Source organism: Lynx canadensis, chromosome B4, assembly GCF_007474595.2.
Source record: "Lynx canadensis isolate LIC74 chromosome B4, mLynCan4.pri.v2, whole genome shotgun sequence".
Taxonomy (NCBI): Eukaryota; Metazoa; Chordata; class Mammalia; order Carnivora; family Felidae; genus Lynx; species Lynx canadensis.
Window position 1 is genome coordinate 33483992 of NC_044309.1, and position 16765 is coordinate 33500756.

Genomic DNA, 16765 nt, shown 5'->3' on the forward strand with positions numbered 1-16765 from the left:
CTGGCAGGCCAGAAAGAAGTGACAGGAAATTTTCAATGTGATGAACAGGAAAAATATGCAGCCAAGAATCCTTTATTCAGCAAGCTTGCCATTAAGAATAGGAGAGATAAAGGTTTTCCCAAACAAACAGAAATTGAAGGAATTCATCACCAATAAACCAGCCCTACAAGAGATCCTATGGGGGACTCTGTGAGTGAAATGTTGCAAAGACCGCAAAAGACAAGAGACATCACTGCAAGCATCAAACCTACAGATAACACAATGACTCTAAACCCATATCTTTCAATAATAACACTGAATGTAAATGGACTAAATGTTGTAATGAAACGACATAGGGTATCAGAAGGGATTAAAAAACAAGACCCATCTATTTTCTGTCTACAAGAGACCCATTTTAGACCTGAGGACACCTTCAGATTTTTTTAAATTTTTTTAACATTTATTTATTTTTGAGAGACAGAACACAGCATGAATGGGGAAGGGGCAGAGAGAGAGAAGGAGACAGAATCTGAAGCAGGCTGCAGGCTCTGAGCAAGCTGTCAGCACAAAGCCTGATGTGGGGTTTGAACCCACAAACTGTGAGATCATGACCTGAGCCGAAGTTGGAGCTCAACCGACTGAGCCACCCAGGTGCCCCAGGACACCTTCAGATTTAAAGTGAGGGGATGGAGAACTATCTGTCATGCTACTGGAAGTCAAAATAAAGCTGGAGTAGCCATACTTATTTTAGACAAACTAGATTTTAAACTAAAGGTTGTAACAAGAGATGAAGTAGAGATGAAGAATATAATAATTACAGGGTCTATCCATCAAGAAGAGCTAACAATTAGAAATATCTATGCACCAAATTCAGAATCAAGCAAATACATAAAACAATTAATCACAAACATAAGCAACCTTATTGATAAGAATGTGGTAATTGCAGGGGACTTTGGTCCATATAGAGCAATGGACAGATCATCTAGACAGAAAAGCAATAAACAATGGCTTTGAATGATACACTTGACCAGATGGACTTGACAGACATATTTAGAACTTTTCATCCAAAAGCAACACAATATACATTCTTCTTTATGTATAAGTGCACACAGAACATTCTCCAAGATAGATCACATACTGAGTTACAAAACAACCCTCAATAAATATAAAAGAATTGAGATTATAGCATGCACACTTTCAGATCACAATGCTATGAAACTTGAAATCAACCACAGGAAAAAGTTTGGAAAACTTCCAAATGCATGGAGGTTAAAGAACATTCTACTAAAGAATGAATGGGTCAACCAGGCAATTAGAGACGAAATTGAAAAATATATGGAAACAAATGGAAATGAAAACACAACAATCAAAAACTTTTGGGATGAAGCAAAGGCAGTCCTGAGAGTAAAATACATTGCAATCCAGGTCTATCTCAAGAAACAAGAAAAATCCCAAATATAAAATCTAACAGCACACCTAAAAGAACTAGAAGCAGAACAGCAAAGACACCCCAAACCCACCAGAAGAAGAGAAATAATGATCAGAGCAGAATTAAACAATATAGAATCCAAAAAAACAAAAAACAGTAGAGGAGATAACTGAAACCAAGAGTTGTTTGGTTTTTTTTTTTTAATTGATAGACCTCTAGCCAGGCTTCTCAAAAAGAAAAGGGAGAGGACCCAAATAGATAAAATCACGAATGAAATTGGACATATCACAACTAACCCTCATAAATATAAGCAATTATCAGGGAATACTATGAAAAATTATATGCCAACAAACTGGACAACATGGAAGAAATGGACAAATTCCTAAACACCCACACACTACCATAACTCAAATGGTAAGAAATAGAAAATTTTAACAGAACCATAACTAGTAAAGAAATTGAATCAGTTATGAAAACTCTCCCAACAAATAAGGGTCCTGGATCAGATGGCTTCCCTGAGGAATTCTACCAGACATTTAAAGCAGAGTTAATACTTATCCTTCTGAAGCTGTTTCAAAAAATAGAAATGGAAGGAAAACTCTGGACTCAATCTGTGAAGCCAGCATTACTTTGATTTCCAAACCAGAAAGACACCCAGAAAAGGGCAGAACTATAGGCCAATATACCTGGTGAACATGGATGGAAAAATCCTCAACAAGACACTAGCAAATCGAATTCAACAACATAAAAAAAAGAATTATTCACCATGATCAACTGGGATTCATTCCTGGACTTCAAGGCTCGGTCAATATTTGCAGATAAACCAATGTGATACATCACATTAATAAAAGAAAGGATAAGAACTATACGATCCTGCCAATAGATGAAGAAAAAGCATTTGACAAAATACAGCATGCTTTCTTAATAAAAACCCTCCAGAAAGACGGGATAAAAGGAATATACTTAAACATCATAAAAGCCATTTATGAAAAGCCCACAGCTAATATCATCCTCAATGGGGAAAAACAGAGCTTTCCGCATGAGATCAGGAACATGACAAGGATGTCCACTCTCACCACCGTTGTTTAACACAGTGTGGAATGTCCTAGCTTCAGCAATCAGACAACAAAATGAAATAAAAGGCATCAAAATTGGCAAAGAAGAAGTTTAACTTTCACTTTTCCAGATGGCATGATACTCTACAGAGAAAACCCAAATGACTCCACCAAAGACTGCTAGAACTGATAACATGAATTCAGCAAAGTCACAGGGTATAAAATCAATGTACATAAATCAGTTGCATTTCTATACACCAATAAGAAGCAACAGAAAGAGAAATAAAGAAACTTATCCCATTTAAAATTGCATCAAAAACCATAAAATACCTAGGAATGAACCTAACCAAAGATGTAAAAGATTTGTATGCTAGAAAACTTATGAAGGAAATTGAAGAAGATACAAAGAAATGGAAAAACATTCTATGCTCATGGACTGGGAGAATAAATATTGTTAAAATGTCAAAACTACCCAAAGCTATCTACACATTCAATGCAATCCCAATCACCAGCACTCTTCTCGAAGCTAGAACAAGCAATCCTAAAATTTGTATGGAACCACAAAAGACCCCGAATAGCCAAAGTAATATTGAAGAAGACCAAAGCGTGAGGCATCACAATCCCAGACTTTAGCCTCTACTACAAAACTATAATCATTAAGACAGCATGGTATTGGCACAAAAACAGACACATAGACCAATGGAATAGAATAGAGACTCCAGAATTGGACCAACAAAAGTATGGCCAACTGATCTTTGACAAAGCAGGAAAGAATATCCAATGGAAAAAAAGACAGTGTCTTTAACAAATGGTGCTGGCAGAATGGACAGCAACATGCAGAAGAATGAAACTAGATTCTTACACCATACACAAAAATAAACTCAAAATGGATAAATGACCTGAATGTGAGACAGGAAACCATCAAAACCCTAGAGGAGAAAGCAGGAAAAAAACCTCTTTGACCTTGGCCTCAGCAATATCTTATTTGACACATCTCCAAAGGCAAGGGAATTAAAAGTAAAAATTAACTATTGGGACCTCATCAAGATAAAAATCTTCTGCACTGCAAAGAAACAATCAACAAAACTAAAAGGCAACTGATAGAATGGGAAAAGATATTTGCAAATGACATATCAGATAAAGGGCTAGTATCTAAAACCTATAAAGAACTCACCAAACTCCACACCTGAAAAACAAATAATCCAGTGAAGAATTGGGCAGAAGACATGAATACACACTTCTCCAAAGAAGACATCCAGATGGCCAACAGACACATGAAAAGATGTTCAATGTCACTCATCATCAGGGAAATACAAATCAAAACCACACTCAGATATCACCTCACGCTGGTCAGAGTGGCTAAAATGAACAACTCAGGAGGCTATCGATGCTGGCAAGGATGTGGAGAAATGGGAACCCACTTGCACTGTTGGTGGGAATGCAAACTGGTGCAGCTGCTCTGGAAAACAGTGTGGAGGTTCCTCAAAACATTAAAAATAGAACTACCCTATGACCCAGCAATAGCACTGGTAGGAATTTACCCAAGGGATACAGGAGTGCTGATGCATAGGGGCACATGTACCCCAATGTTTATAGCAGCACTTTCAACAATAGCCAAATTATGGAAAGAGCCTAAATGTCCATCAACTGACGACTGGATAAAGAAGAATGGAATACTGCATGGCAATGAGAAAGAATGAAATCCGGCCATTTGCAGCAACATGGATGGAACTGGAGGTTATTATGCTAAGCGAAATAAGTCAGTCAGACAAAGTCAGATATCATATGTTTTCACTCATATGTGGTTCTTGAGAAACTTAACAGAAGACCATGGCGGAGGGGAAGGGGAAAAAATTATAGAGAGGGAAAAAGGCAAACCATAAGAGACTCTTAAACTGAGGGCTGATGGGGGGTGTGGGAGAAGGGAAAGTGTGTGATGGGTATGGAGGAGGACACTTGTTGGGATGAGCACTGGGCATTGTATGTAAGCCAATTTGACAATAAATTATATTTTTTAAAAGTTAAAAAATTAAAAACATGAAACAAACCAATAGAAAAATTAACAACACATATAACTAGGCAATTTTACAAATGAAGCCCAAAATACCTATTTAAAAATGAAACATGGTTCATCCTCAGTTATTAATGACACACAAATGAAAAGAATGAAATACCACATTATTTCCATTAGCTGTAGTAGTTGGGAGCAGGGAAGGCAGTATCTGACAACTGATATTGGGAGAACATGGAGAAATAAAAAATTCTCCTAAATGTAGTAGGAGGGGCGCCTGGGTGGCTTGGTCGGTTAAGCATCCGACTTCGGCTCAGGTCATGATCTCACGGTCGTGAGTTCGAGCCCCGCATCGGGCTCTGTGCTGACAGCTCAGAGCCTGGAGCCTGTTTCAGATTCTGTGTCTCCCTCTCTTTCTGCCCCTCCCCTGTTCATGCTCTGTCTCTCTCTGTCTCAAAAATAAATAAACGTTAAAAAAAATTTAAAAAAATAAAATAAAATAAATAAAATAAATGTAGTAGGAGGAGCTTAAATTGCTACAATTTTAAAACCAATGTGACAATGCCTAGAAAAATGTGTCTTGTCCCCACAACCCAGCAATTTTTCTGCTAGCTATATTCCCTACAGAAATTCTTGCACAAATGCACCTGGATGCATGTATAAAGATGTTTGCTGGGGGCGCCTGGGTGACGCAGTCGGTTAAGCGTCCGACTTCAGCCAGGTCACGATCTCGCGGTCCGTGAGTTCGAGCCCCGCGTCAGGCTCTGGGCTGATGGCTCAGAGCCTGGAGCCTGTTTCCGATTCTGTGTCTCCCTCTCTCTCTGCCCCTCCCCCATTGATGCTCTGTCTCTCTCTGTCCCAAAAATAAAAATAAACGTTGAAAAAAAAAAATTAAAAAAAAAAAAGATGTTTGCTGAAGCACTGTAATAACACACATTAAACAACAATCTTTGGGATAACAGATATTTATAGTGTCACTGCCTGATTCTGGTCCGAAACTCAGGAAGGCAGACACTTCAGCGCTTTAACCAGTTTTTTGCTTTGGATTAATTTCTTTGCAATGGAGATATTTGCCTTTCATTGGAGTGTGCTTATATCCTTTCCATTCTCTATTTCTATATTGTATTCAATGTTGCTAGTTTTTATCTCTATTTTGAAGCACCAAAACTCTATTTTAAATATATATTTCCAGGGGCACCTGGGTGGCTCAATCGGTTAAGCATCCGACTTCAGCTCAGTTCATGATCTCATGGTTCATGGGTTCGAGCCCCAGGCTGGGGTCTGTGCTGACAGCTCAGAGCCTGGAGTCTGCTTCATATTCTGTGTCTCCCTCTCTCTCTGCCCCTCCTCTGCTCATGCTCTCTCTGTCTCTAAAAAATAAATAAACATTAAAACATTTTAATAAATAAATAAATAGTTCCATTTGAAAATTGGGTAAGCATCTCTGTGGACTAGAAACGGAATTGAAAAACCCAGCAGAAAGGAGGTTGAAGATACAGATACTATACTGCAGGTCTAGAAATAGGAACACATGGCCTGGAACTCAGTTTTTGTGGGAATGTATGACTGTGTATACCTCACATATCCTGTATGTTTAAAACCTGGCTTGCTGTGTGAAATTGGAGTTTAAAGAAAAAGCACCCCAACAATAAATGGAGTTTAAAAATTTTGCTCAGGCTGGGACCAGCAAAGACCTTGTCCCTGGTAAAATAAAAAGAAACATAAACATGTACATATATGTACACATGAATGAATAGTTAGAATTTAGTCTAATGTGACAAGACTGTGTTCAGAGATTCAGAAGTGAAGAAAAGAATATCACTTTTCAGAAATTTCAAAGTCTTTGCTGGACGCAAATATAGACTTTATAATGGGCATAAATTGATAGCTTTAAATTAAAATGGGTCTTAAATATAACTTATTTTTCTCTTAGTGACCTAGTTAGCTTGAGCTGCCATAACAGAATATCATAAGCTGAGTGGCTTGAACAACAAATTTATTTTTCATAGTGTGAAAGCTGGGAGGCTCTGGTGAAAACTCTCTTTGTAGCTTGTAAATCATGCCCTTCTCACTGTGTTCTCACACAGGGGAGAGAGAGTGTAGATTCTTTGGTGTCTTTTTATAAACACACCAATCACATCATATCAGGGACCTATTATTATAATTCATATAACCCTAATCACTTCCCAAAGGCCCTATCTCCAAATATCATCACAGTGGCAGTTAGAACATCAACATACAAATATTAGAAGGACACAAATATTCACTTCATAACACCAAGTTTGATTTTATTTCATATCTCAATTCTGTAAGATAGTGGGAGTTTAATTTCAATCAATTTTAGGTAATTTCTGTCTACTCATGGTATATACCCCTTGTTCTCTATGATGGGTCTAAATACCAAGGACTAACAGAACACCAGGGCATTAGAGAGGTGAGCAGATCTCTCTCTATATATATATTCCTCCTCCCTCCCTCTCACCCCTATTCTGCTCAGTAACATCTACTTCCTCTTTACTATACATCATCATCTGGCTACTCTCCTTTAAATGTTAGATATAAAGAACAGTAACACCCTCCCAGGCCTTTCTGCCTGGACACTCCCTGCGGTCATCTCTGCACTACCACTCTCAATGTTTTGGGCTTCTTGTAATTTTCTGAAGTTTGCCTCCATCTGGAGACCATCTTAGGAATCAAGTTCCCTGACTCATATTTTTTAGGACCGGCTGCACAATTTGTAAAAGCCCAGCTCAAAGTGAAAATTCAGTCTTGCTTTTTAAAAATTATTAGAAATTTCAAGACAGCAAAAACAATTCATTAAATTAACTGTGGAGTCCTGAAAGCATGGCCCTGTGCTACTGCATGCCTGTAAAGACAGGAAGATGCCAAAAAAATCAGAGAAACAAGAAACAGAACAAACAGAAAACAAAAATTAAAATGTGAAATTTGAGCATTAAAATATCACTAATCACATAATTACATAAATGTAAATAAATTTAAATGGTCTAAATATAGCAATTAAAATACATAATTTGTCATAGTAGTTAAAAGTATGAGTGAACTAAAACAAAAGTGACTGAACTGTTTACTGCTTAAAAGAAACATTTTTTTCAAAAGTAATGGTAAAGGCAGATAGAAAATAAAAGAATAAAAAAAGACTTATGCAAAAATTAATAAAAAATTCAAGGTAGTTATATTCATATCATATAAGATATTAATAAACCTACTAGGGTAAATAAACTTACTAGAGACAGAGGAGATTATATAAAGATAAAATGGTCAATATGCAAGGAAGACATAGCAATCTTAAACATGTATGCACCAAATAAAAATACACATGAAATATATGAAGAAAAAAACTGATAGACAAAAAGGAAAAATAGACAAATTCACAATTATACTTGGAGGCTTCAATACCCTATTTCCAACAATTGCTAAAATAGCTACACAGAAAGTCATCAAGAATATAACAAAAGTCAACAACTCCATCAATAAACAGGATCTAATCAAAGTTTATTGAACACATCAACTGACAACAAAAACACTCATGAAATAGTAGTAAGATAAACCAGCATATTTACAAAGGTGTGCATTTATCACCATAATCAATGTTAGAATATTTTTATTACTACCCAAAAACCTGCACCCCTCAACCATTAACCAACACTCCCAAATCCTCATCTCCTCTGTCTCTATGTATTTACTTTTAACATTTCATGTAAATGTAATCATACAATATATTGTCTTTTGTGACTATATATGAGTCACTTAGCATATTGTATTCAAGTCTCATCTATTTAGTAGTATAACTTAATATTTCATTTTTATGGCTTAATAATATTTCATTGTATAAATATATCACAACTTTTTCCAATTGTATTGAGAAAAAATTTACAAGCATGATTGTGTAAGTTTAAGGCATGCAGCATGGTGGTTTGACCTACATATACTATGAAATGATACCACGATGGATTTACCCAGTATTCATCTTCTTTAGATACAATAAAAAAAAAAAAAAACGAAGCAAAGAAGAAAAAGAAATCTCCTTGTGATGACAGCTCCTAGGATTTACTGTCTTAACAATTTTCCAGTATGTTACACAGCAGTGTCAGCTATAGTTATCATGTTGTACATAGCATCCCTACTACTTATTTACCTTGAAGTCTGTATGTTTTGAGTAGCTTCCTTTAATTCTTTCTACCATCCATCTCTGATAGTCACAGGTCTGATCTCTTTTTGTATGAGTTTGTGGGTTTCTTTGATTATATTTGTTTATTTTTAGATTCCACATATAAAGTGAGGTAAAATAGTATTTTTCTTTCTCTGTCTTATTTCACTTATAATGCATCTAGGATTCATCTGTAGTCACAAATGGTAGGATTTCCTAAGTTTTTATTGCTAGATAAGATCCCATTCTTTATGCATACTACAACTTCTTTATCCATTCACCCATTAATAGACAAATAGGTTTTTCCATATTTTGGGCATTGTAAATAATGCTGCTATAAACATGGGTGTGCAGATATCATCTCAAATTAGTGGTTCCTTTTCCTTTGGATATATTCCCAAAAGTCTAATTCCTGGATAGGTGTTACTTCTATTTTTTTTGAGGGACCTCCATTTTATTTTCCATAGTGGTTTTACCAATTAACAATCCCACCAACAATGCAGACAGGTTTCCTTTTCTTGACATCCAGCCAGCATTTGCTGTCTCTTAATTTTTTGGCGATGGCAATTCTAATGGTATGAGATCATATCTCATTGCAGTTTGAATTTTCATTTCCCTAATGGCTAGTAATATTGAACATTTATCATATACTTATTGGCTTTTTGTATATCTTCTTTGGAGAAATATCTATTTAGATCAGTCACTTTTAAATTGGGTTATTTGGAAAATTTTTGCTAATAAGTTATATGAGTTCTTTGTATATTTTGGATATTAACCATTATCAGATATGGGGTTTGCAATATTTTTTCTAATTATTTAGGTTGTCTTTTCACTTTTTTTATTTTTCCATTTGCTATACAGAAGCTTTTTTATTTTTATTTATTAAAATGCACGGGGCGCCTGGGTGGCGCAGTGGGTTAAGCGTCCGACCTCAGCCAGGTCACGATCTCGCGGTCCGGGAGTTTGAGCCCTGCGTCGGGCTCTGGGCTGATGGCTCAGAGCCTGGAGCCTGTTTCCGATTCTGTGTCTCCCTCTCTCTCTGCCCCTCCCCTGTTCATGCTCTGTCTCTCTCTGTCCCAAAAATAAAATAAAAACGTTGAAAAAAAATTTTTTTTAAAATGCTCATTTATTTTATGGAGGGGAGGGACAGATAGAGGGAGAGAGAGAATCCCAAGCAGTCTCTGTGCTGTCAGCAGAGAGCCCTATGTGGGGCTCGATCTAAGGAACCTGAGCTGAAATCAAGAGTTGGATGCTTAACTGACTGAGCCACGCAGGCACCCATGGAAGCATTTTAATTTGATAGTTCCACCTGATTATTTTGTATTATGTTGTTTGTGCTTTAGGAGTCATCCAAAAAAAATCATGACCAAGGCACATGTTAAAGTTAGTTCTTATGTTTTCTTTCAGATGTTTCACATTTTCATTTCAAAGGTCTTACATTTAAGTCTTTAAATCCACTTTGAATTAATTTTCATGAGTGGAGTAAGATACAGGCTCATTTCATTTATTTGCATGTAAATATCCAAAACTATACATTCAGAGATCATTTCTATAGTTCGTTACATGTACATATCCAATTATCCCAGCACCATTTATTAAAGAGACTATCTTTTCTCCATTGAATGTACAAGTACTTGTATGTGCACTCTCTCTCTCTCTCTCTAAAATAATAATAATAGTAATAAAGAATTAGAAATGAAGAAGATGAGGCAGAGGGAGAGAAAGAATCTTAAGCAGACTCCACACTCAGCATGAAGTCCAATGCAGGGCTCAGTCCCAGGACCCTGGGATCATGACCTGAGTCAAAATCAAGTCAGTCACTCAACCAACCGAGTTACCCAGGTGCCTCAACATAGTTGAAACCCCCTTCCTTTCCAATTCTGATATTTTTAAATTATTTTTCTTATGTAATTGCTCTAGCTAGGACTTCTAGTACTATGTGGGAATCCTTGTCTTGTTCCTGATCTTAGAGGAAATGCTTTCAATCTTTACCATTGAGAGTAATATTAGCTGTGGGTTTGTCTTACATGGCCTTTATTATGTTTTGGTCATGAATAGATGTTGAATACTGTCAAAAGTGTTTTTTTACATTTATTGAGAAAATAATGATTCTTTTCTTTCATTCTATTAATGTGATATGTCACATTGATTTGCATATGTTGAACCATCCCTGAATACTTGGGATAAATCCCACTTGATCATAGTGAATTATCCTGTTCTGCTTGCTTTGCTGCCAAATTTGTTTTGTCAGCATTTTTTTGAGAATTTTTGCATCTATATTCAACAGAGATATTTGCTGTAGTTTGTTTGTTTTTGTTTTGTTTGTTTTTGTTTTGTTTGTTTGTTTTTCCTTTAGTAGTATCCTCTTTGAATATCAGGATAATGCTAGCCTGGTAAATTAAGACTGGGAGGGTTTCTTATCCTTCAAAAATTTTTAGAAGAGTTTGAAAAAGATTATTGTTAATTCTTCCTTAAGTGTTTGGTTAAATCCACCAGTGAAGCCATCAAGTCCCATGCTTTGTGTCATTGGGATATTTTTGTTAACTGATTCAGACTCCTTACTAATAATCAGCCTATTCAGATTTTCTATTTCTTCCTGATTCAGTCTTGGTGACTTGTAGGTTTCCAAGATTTTTTCCATTTCTTCTCAGTTGTCTAATTTGTTGGTGTACATTTGTTCATAATAGCCTCTTATGATCCTTCAAATATCTCTGGTATTAGTTGTAATGTGTCTTTTTCATTTATAGTTTTGTTGATTTGGGTCTTTTCTTGGTTGATCTCCATAAGGGTTTGCCAATTTTGTTTATCTTTTCATAGAATCAACTCCTACATTAGTTAAGATTTTTCTTTGTTTTTCTGTTCTTTATTTCATGTATTTCTGTTCTTTTATTATTTACTTTCTTCTTCTAACTTGGGGATTAGTTTGTTTCTCTTTTTGTAGGTCCTTAAGGCATAGAGTTAAGATTGCTAATTTGGGATCTGTTTTTGCTTTTTAATGTAGGCTTTTATTGCTATAAACATTCCTCTTAAAACTTTTTACTTCATCTCATAAGTTCTGGTAATATTGTGTTTCTACTTTTTTTAATAAAAAAATTTCCTTTAATTTTCCTTTGATTTATTGATTATTCAGGAAAGTATTGTTTAATTTCATGTACTTGTAATTTTTTTTAAGTTTGCTCTTAATTATTTCTAGTTTCATGTGATTGTGAGCAGAGAACATATTTGGTATGGTTTCAATCTTCCGAATTTACTGATTTGATTTGTGGTATAACATATGATGTATCCTAGAAAATGTTCCATGTGAGCTTGAGAAAAACTGAATTCTACTCTCACTGGACAGAATGTTTTGCATATGTTGAGGCACCTGGGTGGCTCAGTCATTTGGGCGTCTATCGATTTTGGCTCAGGTCATGATCTCACAGTTTGTGAGATTGAGCCCCATGTCGGAGTCTGTGTTGACAGTGTGGAGCCTGCTTGGGATCCTCTCTCTCCCTCTCTCAATTCTCCTACTCCATTCACTCTCTTTGTCTCTCTCTCTCAAAATAAATAAGTAAACATTAAAAAAAAAAAGTATGTTCTACATATGTCTACAGGTCCATTTTGTCTACAGTGCTGTCCAAATTTCTGTTTTCATATTGATTATCTGACTGAATGGCCTATCCATTGCTGAGAGTTCTCCTTTCAGTTGTTATTTTTTGCTCTATATATTTAACTGCTCCAATGTTGGTTGCAAAAATATTTATAAATGCTATATTTTCTTGATATTTTGTCTCTTTTATTATTACATCATGACCTTTTTTGTTCCTCTTTTTTTTTTTTTTTTCCATTTTTACAGTCTATTTTGTCTGACATAGGTATAACTATCCCTGTTTTTTCGGTGTGTTTTTGTTTTTGTTGTTACCATTTGTTTGAAATATCCTTTTCAGTCCCTTTATTCTCAGTCTATGTGTGTTTTTAAGGCCAAGTAAATCTCTTGTAGATAGCATATTGTCACATCTTTTTTTTTAATCTATTAAGCCATTCTTTGCCTTTCCATAGCAAAGTTAATCCATTAATGTTTAAAGCTATTATTGATAAAGACCTACTATTGTCATTTTGTTAATTGTTTCTTAGTTGTGTTGTAGATCCATTGATCCTTGTTTCTTTTCCTGCTGGGTTATTATGTATGTTTTGATGTCTTTAGTATTAGTATGCTTTGATTCCTTTATCATTTTTTCTTTTTTTGTAATTAGTATAGGATTTTCCTTTTGTTGACCATGAAGCTTTCATAAAATATCTTAAAATTATCCTATTTTTTATTGATTAAAACTTTACTTCAATAAAATTTGTAAACCTTACACCTTACTCTCCACATTTTAGACTATTGCTTTTACAATTTATATGTGTTTTTTTGTATTGTGTAACTTAATAGATCATTGTAGTTATGACTCTTTTCATTTTTTTTCCTTTTTTTTTGTTTTTACTTTTGAACTAATTTTAAGTGAATTACACACCTTATTACAATGTTGTAGAATCTAACCATGTCTATATATTTACCATTACCAGTTTGATTGGTGCTACCTCTTTATGTTTTTACGTTAATTAGTGTTCTTTTACTTCCAAAGAACTCTGTTTAGCACTTATTATAAGGCAGACCTGGTGGCAATAAACTCCTTCAGTTTTGGGTTTTTTTTTTTTTATGGGAAGATTTATCCCTTCTTTTGTTTCTCAAAGACAGCTTCACCAGGTGTAGAACACTTGGGTGAGTTATTTTCTTTCAATGTTTTGATTATGTCATTCCATTCTTTCTTTTTTTTTTTTTAATTTTTTTTTTCAACGTTTATTTTATTTTTGGGACAGAGAGAGACAGAGCATGAACGGGGGAGGGGCAGAGAGAGAGGGAGACACAGAATCGGAAACAGGCTCCAGGCTCCGAGCCATCAGCCCAGAGCCTGACACGGGGCTCGAACTCACGGACCGCGAGATCGTGACCTGGCTGAAGTCAGACGCTTAACCAACTGCGCCACCCAGGTGCCCCCATTCTTTCTTGATCTGAAAAGATTCTGTTGAGAAATCCACCAACAGTCTTATGACAGTTCTTTTGTATGTAATGTCTCTTTTTTCTCTTGTTGCTCTTCAAATTATTTTTAATTTTTATTTTTTTTACATTTACACTCTTTAATTGAACACATAAAACTGTACTATTTAATATATTTTTCCAGAACTTTTTGTGAAATTCAGATCACAATGTATCATTTACAAATACTTTGTCTTTTTTTTTTTTTTGATCATCTACAACTTGTGCACAGTTCTTGAAAATAACATCTTCATCCTACCTTATTTTACCTTTGAAGTTGGCCTGAGGCGATTAAGGAGAGGGTTTCCATTCAAAATGTTCTCCATATGTATTCTTCCTTCTTCAGGTTTCTGTTCTTGTTCCTCTGTAGACTGCTTTTCAGCTCTTTCTTCTCTAACGTTTTCTAGTTTTGCAAGAAGTACTGCAGAATCATCATCATCACTCTTCCCTTCAAAATCTTCATCTTCATCTCCTCATCAGTTAGAGAATCATCTGCATCAAGGTTGGCAGCAGGAATCTGGTCTAACCAAGGCTTCTTTGATACTGAGAAGGAGGTGGTATGTTCTCGTATTGGACAATCTCTATTGTTTTTTTTCTCTCTCGCAGCAGCTCACTCTCTTTTTCAGCTCTCTCCTGAAGTCATGGTTCCACACTTCTTCAGGGGCATCCTGAATAGTTTGTCTATATTTTCTCCTTGGATGAAAAAGTAGGTCTCTACTTGAATATTGTCTTGAGAGTTGGCTCAAATCACCTCTCCTTTTCATCTCTCACTTCTCACAAGTTAAAGAGTTGGCCTAGCAGTTGCTGCCATGTATTATGCTCCCAGAAACTTCTGTGCCTGTTTTTAACTTTTGACAATTTAATTATAATGTGCCTTTGGGTATCCTTGCTCAAGTGCCACCTATTTGAGGTCTTTTGGGTCTCATCAATCTAGATGACCATGTCACTCCCCATGATTTGAGAAGTTTTCAACTCTTATTGCTTTAAATATATTTTCTTTTACTTTCTCTTTCTCTTCTCCTTCTGAAATTCCTATAATGTGAATACTGTTTCTTTACATTGTGTCTCATAATTCCCATAGGCTTTCTTCACTCTTTAATACTTTCTTCTTTTTTCTCTTCTGATTGGGTAGTTTCCAATGTTCTATCCTCAATGGCACTGGCTCTTTATCTTCTGTATGGTCAAGTCTATTTTGAAACTCTGCTGAATTCTTCAGTTCAGCTATTGTATTTTTCAACTATGGGATTCTATGTTTGTTTGTTTAATGGTTGCTATTTCCTTTTTGAACTTCTCATTTTGTTCATGCATTATTTTCTTAGTTTTTTTTAGTTGTCTATGTTTTCTTATAGTTCACTAGACTTTTTAAAGATTATTATTCTGAATACTTTGTCTGACTTTTCATATATATCCACTTTTTATGGTCAGGCATTAGCACTTTTAAATTTTCCTTTGGTGGTGTAATATTCCCTTGATTTTTCATAATCTTTAATTCCTTGAATTGGTATCTTCTCATTTGAATAATCAGACTCATCTTCTAGAGTTTACAGGTTTGTTTTGACAGAGAGGCTCTTTACCAGTCAGCTCAGTTTGGGTCTCTGGATGTGTCTGCTAGTTATGTCCTTGCACATTTGAGCCTACCTCTCATTATATATATTTGAGTAAAGCATCTGTTTGGGCTCTGAGGATAATAAAGATAATAATAAGTGGCTCTGCTGTACCACTAAAAACAACTGGATAGGATTGCTGACTAGCTTTCCTACTAGTGAAGCTGCAGGATGGGCTCCATGTCTGTCTAGATTCTCTGATTAGGCTTACTAGATGGTTGGGATTAGGTACTACATTCAGTAATATATGGGGCTGTGAGACAGCTTCCTTGCCCTGGCCAGGAAGTAGGATGTGTCCCAGGGTCTACATGGTTCATTATTTGTGGATGCAAAGCAGGCCAGAGTATGTACTCTGTTCCCTAGTCAACTGAAGTTACTGGTTTTGCTCTACAAATGAGGAAAGTCATGTGCTGTGCTCTCTCTCTCCTCTCTCTCTCTCCCTCTCTCTCTCTCTCTCTGTTCAAGTGCCACTGTATATAGATTGGTTGAACAGCTTCCTATATGCTCTAGGTAGTCTCTCTGAGTGGACATGCTGATAGCTGTATTCAGTGAAAAACCTGCCTACAGATTAGATTTCTTGCCTGTGTACAGTAAGATAAGCAACTCTAATGCTGACAAAGCTCTTTGCTGTCTCAATTCAAGCTGACCTACACTCCAAATATTCTGGTCAAACAGGACCATTGGCTTTGTTTTGTAAACTATCTGCTCCACCTGCCCTTCTCTAGGCTTGAGCACTGCTAGACCACACAACTTACAGCAGTTTTTACCAGCCTTCTGGTTACGAATTTGGAAGACTCTTTTCACAGAAGATGAGGCTAGGTTTCAGTTTCTTTGTCAGAGTTGGAGGGGAAGAAACCCCTCTAGGTCACTCTCAATTTCCAAAACAGATTCTCCACTTGGTAGGAGCCAGTAGCTACCATCATCACTGGTTATGAATTATTCTACCATGGTGGATTGCCTGCCTCTACGTAGTATAAGGACACACCATGTCCTGTACTGGCTTTCCTCTGGGTGAAATTAACTCTGCCTGACCACATCTTGGTGGAAATGTTACTGGGTTGTTCAGCTTCCAGGAGTTGTTGTCACCTTTTTTGGTCTGTGAGGTCAGAAGACACTGTCACAGCAAGTGAGTTCTGTGACTAATAAAAGACATCCAAATTGGCAAGAAGGGAGTCAAACTTTCACTCTTCACAGACAACATGATACTCTATGTAGAAAACTCAAAAGACTCCACCAAAAACTGCTAGAACTGATCCATGAATTCAGCAGAGTCACAGGATATAAAATCAATGTACAGAAATAAGTTACATTTCTATATACCAATAATGAAGCAGCAGAAGGAGTAATCAAGGAATCAATCCCATTTACAACTGCACCAAAACCATAAAATACTTAGGGATAAACCTAACCAAAGAGATGAGAAATCTATATACTGAAAACTATAGAAAGCTTATGAAAGAAAT

General features: G+C 36.0%; 1 pseudogene; it reads right to left on the reverse strand.

The window, feature by feature from the left end:
- Positions 1-7329: 7329 nt before the first annotated feature.
- On the reverse strand, positions 7330-14462 carry LOC115518632 (annotated as a pseudogene).
- Between the last annotated feature and the right edge of the window lie 2303 nt (positions 14463-16765).